Genomic DNA, 12,500 nt, shown 5'->3' with positions numbered 1-12,500 from the left:
GAAAGACATCTGGAGAACACTGAGAGAACTAAAAATAGACCTGCCATTTGATCCTGCAATTGTTTTATTAGGTATATATCCAGAAGACCAAAAATCGAATTACAACAAAGATATTTGTATCAGAATGTTTATTGCAGCCCAATTCATAAGTGCTAGGTCATGGAAACCCAAAAAATCGAATTACAACAAAGATATTTGTATCAGGATGTTTATTGCAGCCCAATTCATAAGTGCTAGGTCATGGAAACCCAAATGCCCATTGACCAACGAATGGATCAACAAATTGTGGTACATGTACACCATGGAATACTATGCAGCCCTAAAGAAGGATGGAGACTTTACCTCCTTCATGTTTATATGGATGGAATTGGAAAATGTTCTTCTTAGCAAAGTATCTCAAGAATGGAAGAAAAAGTATCCAATGTACACAGCCCTATTTTGAAACTAATTCATAGCTTTTATAGGAATGTCATAACCTAGTTATAGCCTTAGAATATGGGAAGGGGGTGGGAGGGCAAGGTGAGGGTGTGGATGAGGGAAGGGAGGGAGATTGGTGGGGTCATCTCTATGGTTTATCTTACAAGGGTACAAGTGAATCTTTCTAAAAGCAGAGTATAAACGTTTTAAATCAATAACTAGGAAAATGACAAGAAGGTTATCTTGACCAGTTTGATGAGAGTATTTCAAAATGTACATGAAAACAGCACACTGTACCCCATGATTGCATTAATGTACACAGTTATGCTATAAGAAATAAAGAAAAAAAAGGATTTCCTGCCATTTGCCACAACAGGGATAGACCTAGAGGACATTATACTAAGTGAAATAATCCAGACACAGAATGAAAATATTGTGTAATCTCACTTGTATATGGAATCTAAAAATAAGATCAAACGTAACAGTGGTTGCCAGGGTGAGGAGAGGAGAAGGGGAAGAAATAGGGTGATGTAGGTCAAGGATATAAAGTGGCAGTTATGTCTGAGGAATAAGTTTCAAAAATCTAATGCACAATATGAGGACTATAGTTGATAAAATTGTATATATTAGGGATTTGTGTTAAATAAGTAGATTTTATCTGCTCTTCTCACAAAAAAAGATGTGTAAAAGGATGTGTAGTGAGATAATGTTAACTTGCTCTACTATAGTAACCATTTTACTATCCATATGTATCTCATAACATCATCTTGGAAATCTCAAACATACACAATTATTAAAAAATATTCTTTCTGGGTGACACCTGTGGCTCAGTCAGTAGAGCGCTGGCCCCATACACTGAGGGTGGCTGGTTCAAACTCGGCCCCAGCCAAATTGCAACAAAAAAATAGCTGGGCTTTGTGGCAGGTGCCTGTAGTCCCAGCTACTGGGAGGTTGAGGCAAGAGAATCGCTTTAAGCCCAGAAGTTTGAGGTTGCTGTGAGCTATGATGTCAAAGCACTCTACAGAGGGTGAAATAGTGAGACTCTGTCTCAAAAATATATATATTCTATCTGAAGAAGGTAGAATTCAGAGTAGTGGTGAGAAAGCACATTTCATTGATTCTAAGACACCTTTTGTTCACATTTTCATGTCTCAGAAATCAGGATGCTTCTGACAGCCAGTGATGGCTATTGGCCATTTGGTAGTTTTGTGATATGGTTGACATTGTCTGTACATAAAATCCCCTTTTACGATCAAGAAAGCATCTCCACTGAAATGGTGCTGATGGGGTCTCAGCAGAAGAAAAATTCTGAAGTCAATAGCAGAGCAGTCTGTTGTTAAATGCTACACCACCAAAGTATACCGTAAGGTAAAAAACCATCACCACAGACAACTCTCAGTGAAAAGGGATTCAGAAGAGTTCACGAAATATAAAGAACTTTTAGAAATGAGTTCACTGATTTATCTTGCTTATGTTTTCTTTCTTTTATTTTCTTTTTAAAGACAGTCTCACTCTGTCACCTTGGGTAGAGTGCAGTGGCATCATAGCTTACAACAGCCTCGAACTCTTGGGCTCAGGAGATCTTCTGCCTCAGTTTTTCTATTTTTAGTAGAGACAGGGTCTCGTTCTTGCTCAGGCTTATCTTGAACTCCTGAGCTCAAGCAATCCACTCACTTTGGCATCTCTGAGTGCTAGGATTACAGGTGTGAGCTACTGTGCCAGGCCCTGCTTGTGTTTTCCTTTGTTATGTATGCACAAGAAAGATCTACACTAAATAAATATAAAAGAGAGTGTTCAATAAGAAGAAAATAAAAATTCCAAATTATAGGAAAAAAAAAACAACCTATTGATTCAGTTATACTACTATAGGGAATTTAGCCTGAGGAAATTATTTATTTATTTATTATTATTTTTGAGACAGAGCCTCAAGCTGTTGCCCTGGGTAGAGTGCCGTTACATCAAAGCTCACAGCAACCTCCAACTCCTGGGCTCAAGCAATTCTCCTGTCCCCACCTCCCAAGTAGCTGGGACTACAGGTGCCTGCCACAATGCCTAGCTATTTTTTTTTTAGTTGCAGTCGTCAATGTTGTTTGGCAGGCCTGGGCTGGATTCAAACCCACCAGCTCAGGGTTATGTGGCTGGTGCCTTCGCCACTTGAGCCACAGGAGCCAAGCCAGGAAATTATTTAAAAGAAAAATATTCTCTGTGTACAGACATTTGATCACAGCAGAATGATTTATAAGGGCAAGAAAACCTCACAACCTGAATGCTCAACAATGACAATGATGAGACCTACTAATATCTATTGAAATTCTAGTATGTACCAGGCCCTCTATATACCTTATCTCATTTGATTCTCATAATAGCTACATGAGGTAAATACAAATCTTATCCCCATTTTATGTACAAGGAACAAATATGTGATAACTTGCTTAAGGTCACATTGGTGGTAGAATCAGAACTTTAAACTCTGGATATTGGTTTATATATATCCAAACTTGTGCTATGCAGCCATTAGAAAACTCAGTATGTTTCAATAATAAATATGTTGCACAGTTCTAAGCAGAGAAAAGGAAAACAGATTTGGTGGGTTTTTTTTTTTTTTTTTTTTTTTTTTTTGAGTCAGAGTCTCACTTTGTCACCTTTGGTAGAGTGCTGTGGCATCATAGCTCACAGCAACCTCAAACGCCTGGGCTTAAGCGATTCTCTTGCCTCAGCCTCCCAAGTAGCTGGGACTACAGGTACCCACCACAACGCCCAGTTATTTTCAGAGATGAGGGCTCACTCTGGCTCAGGCTGGTCTCGAACCTGTGAGCTCTGGCAATCTACCTGCCTTGGCCTCCCAAGTTCTGGGATTATAGGCCTGAGCTACCATGCCTGGCCAGGAAAACAGATTTGTATATACACTATAATCACAATTATGTAAACTATGTATACAAAAAGTTAAAAACTAAATAAGTCTGTAAAATATCCAGAGACATATTGAGTTGGGCTGTTGTGTTGAGACATCACAACATGAATGTCCAAACACAATTTTGGGGGACCAGTGGATCTAGTGCCTCTGAATATTTTTGTTTTTGTTATGGAATCTGTATCAGTCAGCTCAGGCTATTATAACAAAATACCAGAGGCTGAGTGGCTTACATGATAGAAATTTATTTTCTCACAGTTCTGGAGGTTGGAAGTCAAGGCGCTGGCAAATTTGGTTCAACATGAGATCCCTCTACCTGACTTAGCCTTCTCACTACGTCCTTGGATAATGGAGAAAGAGCTCAAGCTCTGGTGTCTCTTCTTCTAAGATCACCAGTCCTATTGGATTAGAGTCTCACCCTCGTTTTAGCTTAGTTACCTCCCTAATGGCCCTGGTGTCTCCAAATAGTTACATTGGGAATTAGGATTTAAACATATGAATTTTGGGGGTCCCTTTGATAATCTAATGAAAGCTCTGTATATTCTCCCCAGGAGACTGTATACATTTCCTCCTACAACTATGAACACAATTTTGGGAAGTTCATGGACCCCATATTGAAACCACTGTTCTAGGCCACCTTCCTCTTTTCACAGATGGAGAAACAGAAACTCCAAAAGGGGAAGTGATTTTCAGCAGGTTAGGAGAAAGCCAGATCTCCTGATTCCTCATCTAAGGCTTGCCCTACCTTATTCTGCCATCTATTAGGCCTGTAAAGAATGGTACAATAACAACAGACAACCATCCTGGGTGAGCTCAGTATACCACAGGTCCTGTGAGTGAGGTAAAGGGGACAGCTGCTTTTTCACTTGGGATGCTCTTGTGGGTTAATTTGGATTTGGCTGTAACTGACAGCAAATGGGAGAGACTGCAGTGTTAGAATCAGTCAAGAGGTTAAGAAGCTGCACCATATAAAAAAAAAAAAAAAAAAAAAAAAGAAGCTGCACCAGTTGACATCAACCCACATGAGGCCTGAGAGATGGAGCAGTGTATGTCCTGCCAAAGGACAAAATGGAGACCAAAGAGCACAACCTCGAACAATCTGGGAGCCTTGACACGGCACTGCCCTTTCAGCTCTCAGAACCCTCATTTGCACATTGGCCCATGACTTGACCTACTAGATTTCTCCAAGCTCCAATATTCTACACTTCTATGATTTTAGGGCAGGAACCATGAAGAAAAAAGCAATCAGTTGAGGCATTTGTGTCCTAGAGTTATGGGCAAATCATTTTTCCAGAAAAATGTCTTCTGGTATGATAGAATTAGCAATAAAGAAAATGTAGTTCAAAGGGGTGAAAAATCCTTAACAAGAATCTGATGTACACAGCTATGATTTAATTAAAAAAAAAAAGAATCTGGTAAGACCCTTTACTTATGTAGTCATTTAAAATAAACTTTCAATGGGTATGGTGGGTCATGCCTGTAACCCCAATTACGTGGGATACTGAAGCTATTGAGAGATAGTGAGACTTGTCTATAAAAAATTAAAAAATTAGTCACTATGTACTTATAGTTCCAGTTACTTGGGAGGCTGAGGCTGGAGGCTAGCTTGAGCCCAGGAGTTTGAGGTTACAGTGAGTTATGATTGTGCTACTGCCCTTCAGCTTGGGCTTCAGAGGGAGACCTCATCAAAATAAAATAAAATATAATAAAATAAAATTTCTACATAAATGGTTCCTTGACTTTTGCTTCACACTTGCCCTTATGTAAGGGAGGTAACATAGTAGGGCTTCTGAATAATGAGATCAGAGAATAGAGTGGTAGTTATAATGGGAAATGTTATTTACCTTTAGGCAGAGGGGTGGCCCCAGAGAATGGTTCTATATCATTTAATTAATTGATAAATACATAACCTCAACATTCTTCTTACATGACCCCATTAATGCCACCAACTAGTGTGCATTTGTAGAGCTTTCATTTGAGCCATCTTGGGGCAGAACAAGGCTAGAAACAAAAGCAGGGGAAACTCATTGTGAGTTGAAGGCTGATTTTTCAGGAAAATGTTTCTAGCTTTGCTCCCCACAAGCAATGTTTTTTTTAGAGACAGAGTCTCACTCTGTCGCCCTCGGTAGTGTACTGTGGAGTCACAGCTCACAGTAACCTCTAGCTCTTTTGGGCTTAGGCGATTCTCTTGCCTCAGCTTCCTAAGTAGCTGGGACTACAGATGCCTGCCACAACGCCTGGCTATTTTTGTTTGTTTTGCAGTTTGGCCAGGCCGAGTTTGAACCCGCCACCCTCGGTATATGGGGCCGGCGCCCTACTCAGTGAGCCACAGGCGCCGCCCAGCAATTGGGGGCGGGGAGTCTTGAAGCACACCCTTCTGCTGTCTTTAGGCCTTTCTGGGCTCCATCAGTGGTCTGAATGTCTGCCTGGAGGGAAAAAAAAGGAAGAAAAAGAGTTGCTGAGGTGGAAGCAGTAGCAAGGGTAGACTTAAGTTGGAAGTGCTGAACAGACAAGGGGGATGTAGGTCATTCAAACAACAATCACCACTGCAGCTGGCACAAACGACCCCTTTAGTCCCAACAGCCAATAGCACGGAAGAGGACTACCTTGAAAGGGACAAAATCAGCATAGCCACCACTTACTTACCAACAAACAGCCCAAACGGCACTGCCCTCAGTTGGTCAACTAAGGGTATTACAATGAGGGCACATCTTGGATTTTTTGCTTTCGTTTCTTTTCCTTGGGTTCTTGGTCCTCCACTACTAAGAGTAAGTGGGTGGGGAGGTAAAAAGTCTAATCTGAGAGACTATACAAGTATAATCTTTCCATGGAGTTTCAGTACAAAATCACAATTAAATTCTGAATGAAAATTTACCACCGAAATACAAAATATTTACCAAAAATTTGAGGTTGATATTACAATTATGTAGGCATCTTTCCTATTAGTTTTTAGTGAAATTTATGAAAAATTGAAAACAAAGCCATTATTATTAGTAAAATATTACTAATGTCAATGAGATCTGCTATAAAGAAAATATCAGTTATCCTTCTAGCCGTAAAATACTTAAAATAGGTTTACTACGATGTTATTTTCCTTAGCACTATTTTGTTCCTATTTCATGGTGAAAAGTAACATACATAAAGAAAATATCACAGTATATGTGTGTAGTTTAATAAATGATTATCAAGTGCACCTCTACGGAACCACTTCCCCAGTTCCCAAAGAGAACACAGAGATCATCCTCCAAAGCTCCTGGGGCTTCCCTACCTGATATCAGCCTAATTCTTCCTCTAAAAGAAAGCCATCTTTGTTTTAAGGATTACCTTTTCTGTGCTTCACTCTATGGTTTTATTATCCTAAGTATGCATTTTTAATGAAATAGGATAGTGTTGCCCGCTATTAAAAGTTTGAATGGCATTATTAAATGTGTTTACGTTGTTATTTGCTTCTTCCACTCAATGTTATCTTTGTAAGATTCAAGCCGATTATTCTCTGTAGGAAGGAGTACTTTGTACATTTCCAATGCAAAAAAAAAAAAAAGATATTCCATTGTATAAATATACCACAATTTACTGATCTAGTCCTAGGAAAGTGAAGATCTGTGTGCTTTCCCATATTCAGAATTGGATGATTACAAAAATACTACTCATATACCCTTTTGATGTAAGTAAAGGAGCACTGAGAGGGATATGTGGGGTGCTAAAAACATATATTTAAAAGAAGCTAGCTTGGCGGCGCCTGTGGCTCAGTGGGTGGGGTGTTGGCTGGCCCGGTATACCAAGGGTGGCAGGTTCGGGCTTGGCCCTGGCCAAACTGTAACAAAAATATGGCTGGGCATTGTGGCAGGTGCCTGTAGTCCCAGTTACTAGGGAGGCTGAGGCAAGAGAATCGCCTATAGCACTCTGGGAGCATGAGACAGGTGGATTGCTTGAGCTCAGGAGTTCCAGACCAGCCTAAGCCAGAGCGAGACCCCATCTCTAAAACTAGCTGGGGCATTGTGGCGGGCACTGTCCCAGATACTCAGGAGTCTGAGGCAAGAGGATCACTTGAGTCCAAGAGTTTGAGGTTGCTGGTGAGCTATGATACCACAGCACTCTACCCATGGTGATAAAATGAGGCTCTGTCTCAAACAAACAAACAAACAAAAAGCCAGCAACATAAGCTCAAGAAAAGCAGAAGGAAGTAGTAAAGCAGAAACCACTAAAAGGGGAAACAAGTATGCAATTTAAAAAAAATCACAGAACCAGAAGTTGGTCGTTTGGCAAAAGAACAAAATTGATAAAACTCTAGACAGAATGATGAAGAAAACAAAGCAAGTGAGGAGATCCATATAGACAAACCAAAGGCAGAAATAAGCACAAGTGACACAGACATCAAAAAGTAATGAGGATATTGGCGGGGGGGGGGGGGGACTGGATATTCACACACTGTCTATGCAGTGACAGCACTCTGTGCTTATTAACTATAAAGGGAAGACAGTCCCTTCCCAATAGGGTGATCTGAAATAGCGCCCTGACCACACCAAGTTAACGTCACCAGTCATGAGACAAATTGACATGAAGAATTTCCAGTTTCATGTACTGAGAAGGATGGGACATACCTATGCAGGGTTCTTTCTGAAAACATTTACCCTGAATCTCATGACAAGGAAGTCATCAGACAAATCCCATGTCAGGGGCTCCCAACAAAGCAACTGCCCTGGATCTTCAAAACTGGCAATGTCATGCAAGGCAGAAAAAAAAAAAGTCAGGGTAATTGTTTTAGTTTATGTGACACTAAAGAGACTTGACAACTAAATGCAATGCATGATCTATGATTGGAAAGAGGATTTTCTAGGAAGCAGCTTTGAAGCCCAACATGGGGACATCGAAAAATGTTTCACATGCTCATAGAGAAGAAATCTGGGGTTGAGGTTATTCCAACCTCATAAATTTTCTAAGTGTGATAACTGCAGTAAGATTTTGAGGAAGACCATTCTTTTTTTGTAGGAGACACACACTGAAGCAGTTAGGGATGACATATGGTAATGTCTTCAAGTAACTCAAATGATTACACACAAGCACGGGGGAGGGAATGCAGGAAGGGATAAAGCAGATGAGACAAAATGTGAACAACTGGGGAATCCGGTTGAAGGATATATGGGTGCTTGTTGCACTTTCCTTGCAACTCTAATGTAGGTTAGAAATTAAAAAAAAAAACTTAGGGTGAAGGGGGATATAATGGATCATTTTATTCTAATCAATTTGAAAATGAAGAGAAAGGTCACCAATTTCTAGCAAAACAAAACTTGCCATGACTGACGCAAGAAGGAAGCGCTAACCTGAATCATTCCATAACTATTACAGAAATATATCAGTGGTCGAAATGCTTTTCACAAAAACCCTCCAGGATTCCCCACTGAATTCAGACAAACATCCTAAGAATAAGCATCTTCAGTTTGACACAAACTCTTGCAGAAGACTGAAAAGAAGGAACACTTCCCAACTCACTTTATGAGGTTGGAATAACCTCAATCACAAATTCTACAAGAACAGTTTGGGAGAGAGAAATTGCTGGTCAATCACACACTCATCACATAGAAGCAAAAGTCAGTAGCAGAATATTAGCAACTGAATCCTACAGATTATAAAAAGGAAAATATACAAGACACTATGACTCAACTGGATTCATCCCAGGAACACAAACTAACTTCAGAAGAAATAGTATTAATAATATAATTCTCCACATTAGCAGAGCAGAGGAGAAAAACAAAAAAATATTGAGTAATTTTCAATAACCATCCGAGATGTACTGTTTAAATTGATTCCTAAAACTCAGGATCATTGAGATAAAATTTACATATAAGTCTGAGTTTTAAACATGTGCTGTTGTAGAACCCCCACCATAATCAAAATATATAGCATCAACATCACCCCCCAAATTCCTTCAGCCCCTGTCTCAACATGCAATCTTGGCAACCACTGATCTGTTTTCTGTCCCTATAGCTTTTGTCTTTTCCAGGATAGTATATAAATGGAATCTTACAGTTGCATTTGGATTTCTTCACAGAAAGCAACTCGGATGGAACTTCTCTGGAGGTGCAATTTACTATTTCATGATCTGGTTAGTTGTTAGCTGGCATGGTGACAATATAATTGTCAATTTGTAGGATTATATTTTCTGCATATATATGTATATAATTATGTTTTACAGATATAACTTGTGTTTGTTTCTTTGTTTTTAGACATAGGCCTCCCTCTGTTGCCGAGACTGGAGCACAGTAGCATGATAATATCTCACTGCAGCCTCGGACTCCTGGGTTTAAGCAAGCCTCCTGCCCCAGCCTCCCTAGTCACTGGAACTACAGGTACATGGCACCATGACTAGCTAATTAGTTATTTAAAACATTTTTTTGGAGGTAGAGTCTTGCTATGCTGCCCAGGCTGGTGTCCCCCCCCCCAGTCTCCCAAATTATGGGATTACGATTTCCATTTCTCTGATGATTAAGGATGGAGAGCATTTTTTCATATATCTGTAGGCCATGCGCCTCTCTTCTTTAGAGAAATTTCTCTTCAAGTCCCTTGCCCACCCTGAGATGGGATCGCTTGTTTTTTTCTTGCTAATACGTTTGAGTTCTCTGTGGATTCTGGTTATTAAACCTTTGTCAGAGACATAACCAGCAAATATCTTCTCCCATTCTGAGGGCTGTCTACCCGCTTTATTTACTGTGTTCTTGGTTGTGCAGAAACTTTTTAGTTTGATCAGGTCCCCAAAGTATATTTTTGACATTGCTTCAATTGCCCGAGGGGTCCTCCTCATAGATTTTTCACCCAAGTCGATTTCTTCAAGTGTTTTCCCTGCACTTTATTCTAGTATTTTCATAGTTTCATGTCTTAAGTTTAAATCTTTAATCCAGTGAGAGTCTATCTTAGTTAATGGTGAAAGGTGTGGGTCTAGTTTCAGTCTTCTACAGGATGCCATCCAGTTAGCTTAGCACCATTTGTTAAATAGGGAATCTTTTCCTCACTTGATATTTTTTTTGTTTTTGTTTTTTTTTTTTAGAGACAGAGTCTCACTTTATCACCCTCTGTAGAGTGCCATGGCAGTATCACACAGCTCATAGCAACCTCCAACTCCTGGGCTTAGGTGATTCTCTTGCCTCAGCCTCCCAAGTAGCTGGGACTACAGGTGCCACAATGCCCGGCTATTTTTTTGTTGCAGTTTGGCCAGGGCCAGGTTTGAACCTGCTACCCTCAGTATATGGGGCTGGCGCCCTACTCACTGAGCCACAGTCTCCACCCTCACTTGATATTTTTAATTGGCTTGTCAAAGATCGGACAACAGTAGGTGGCTGGATTCATCTCTTGGCTCTCTATTCTGTTCCATACATCTATCTACCTCTCTGTTTTTGTGGCAGTACCATGCTGTTTTGATCACTATCAATTTATAGTATAGTCTGAGGTCTGGTAACGTTATTCCTCCTACTTTGTTTTTGTTCCTGAGTAATGTCTTTGCTATTTGAGGTTTTTTTCTGATTCCATATAAAATGAAGTATTATTTTTTCTAGATCTTTAAAGTATGACAGTGAAGCTTTAATGGGGATTGCACTAAAATTATATATTGCTTTGGGTAGTATTGACTTTTTTTTAAATTAGGTCATATTTGTGCACATTAATTCTATCATGGGATACAGGGTGTTGTTTCCATATACAATTTGAAATACTCTCATCCAATTGGCCAACATAGCCATCATGTCGTTCTCATAATTGTTGTGTTAAGACATTTATATTCGAAATTTAGAAAGATTCACATGTACCCTTATAGGAAAAATCATAGGCATGATCCCCGCAATCGCCCTCCCTTGGCCCATCCTCCCCCCCCTTCCATCTCTCACCCCTTTCCTGATATTCTTGGACTCCATTTGGATTATAGCTTTCCTATGATAGTTAACAATTAGTTTCATAATAGAGTTGAGTACATTGGATACTTTTTCTTCCATTCTTGAGATACTTTGCTAAGAATATTTTCCAGCTCCATCCATGTAAACATGAAGGAGGTAAAGTCTTCATCTTTCTTTAGGGCTGCATAATATTCCATGGTGTATATATACCACAATTTATTAATCCATTCATGGGTTGATGGGCACTTGTGTTTCTTCCATGACCTAGAGATTGTGAGTTGGGCTGCAATGAACATTCTGGTACAGATATCTGTATTGTAGCCTGATTTTTGGTCTTCTCAATATATACCTAGCAGAGGAATTATAGGATCAAATGGCAGTTCTATATTTAGATCTCTAAGTGTTCTCCATATGACTTTCCAAAAGGGTCGTGTTAGTTTGCATTCCCACTCACAGTGTAGAAGTGTTCCCTTTTCTCCACATCCCACCAGCATCTGTGATTTTGGGATTTTGGGATATGGGCTAATCTTACTGGTGTTAGATGATATCTCAAGGTAGTTTTGATTTGCATTTTTCTGATGATTAGGAATGATGAGCATTTTTTCATATGTCTGTAGGTCATGCGTCTGTCTTCTTTGGAGAAGTTTCTCTTTAAGTCTCTTGCCCACCCTGAGATGGAATCACTTGTTTTCTTCTTGCTAATATGTTTGAGTTTTCTGTGGATTCTGGTTATTAGACCTTTGTTGGAAGCATAACTAGCAAATATCTTTTCCCATTCTAAGGGCTGTCTGCTTGCTTTTCTTACTGTGTTCTTGGCTGTGCAGAAGCTTTTTAATTTGAGGAGGTCTCAGTAGAATATTTTTGATGTTGCTTCAATTGTCCAGGGGGGATCCACCTCATAAAATATTCACCCAGGCCAATTTCTTCAAGAGTTTTCCCTACACTTTCTTCTAGTGTTTTTATAGTTTCATGTCTTAAATTTAAGTCTTTAATCCAATGAGAGTCTATCTTAGTTAGTGTGGGTCCAGTTTCAGTTTTCTGCAGGTCGCTAGCCAGTTCGTCTAGCACCATTTGTTAAATAGGGAATTTTTTCCCCACTCGTTTTTAATTGGCTTGTCAAAGATCATATAGCGGCAAGTAGCTGGCTTCATCTCTTGGCTCTCTATCCTGTTCCATACATCTACCTCTCTGTTTTTGTGCCAGTACCATGCTGTTTTGAGCACAATGTATTTATAGTATAGTCTGATGTCTGGTAGCGTGATTCCTCCTGCTTTGTTTTTGTTTCTGAGTAA

This window comes from Otolemur garnettii, unplaced genomic scaffold, assembly GCF_000181295.1.
Source record: "Otolemur garnettii isolate 467f Iridium unplaced genomic scaffold, OtoGar3 scaffold00219, whole genome shotgun sequence".
NCBI classification, from domain to species: Eukaryota; Metazoa; Chordata; class Mammalia; order Primates; family Galagidae; genus Otolemur; species Otolemur garnettii.
The sequence above is the reverse complement of the archived record's forward strand: the minus strand, read 5'-3'. Positions refer to the sequence as shown.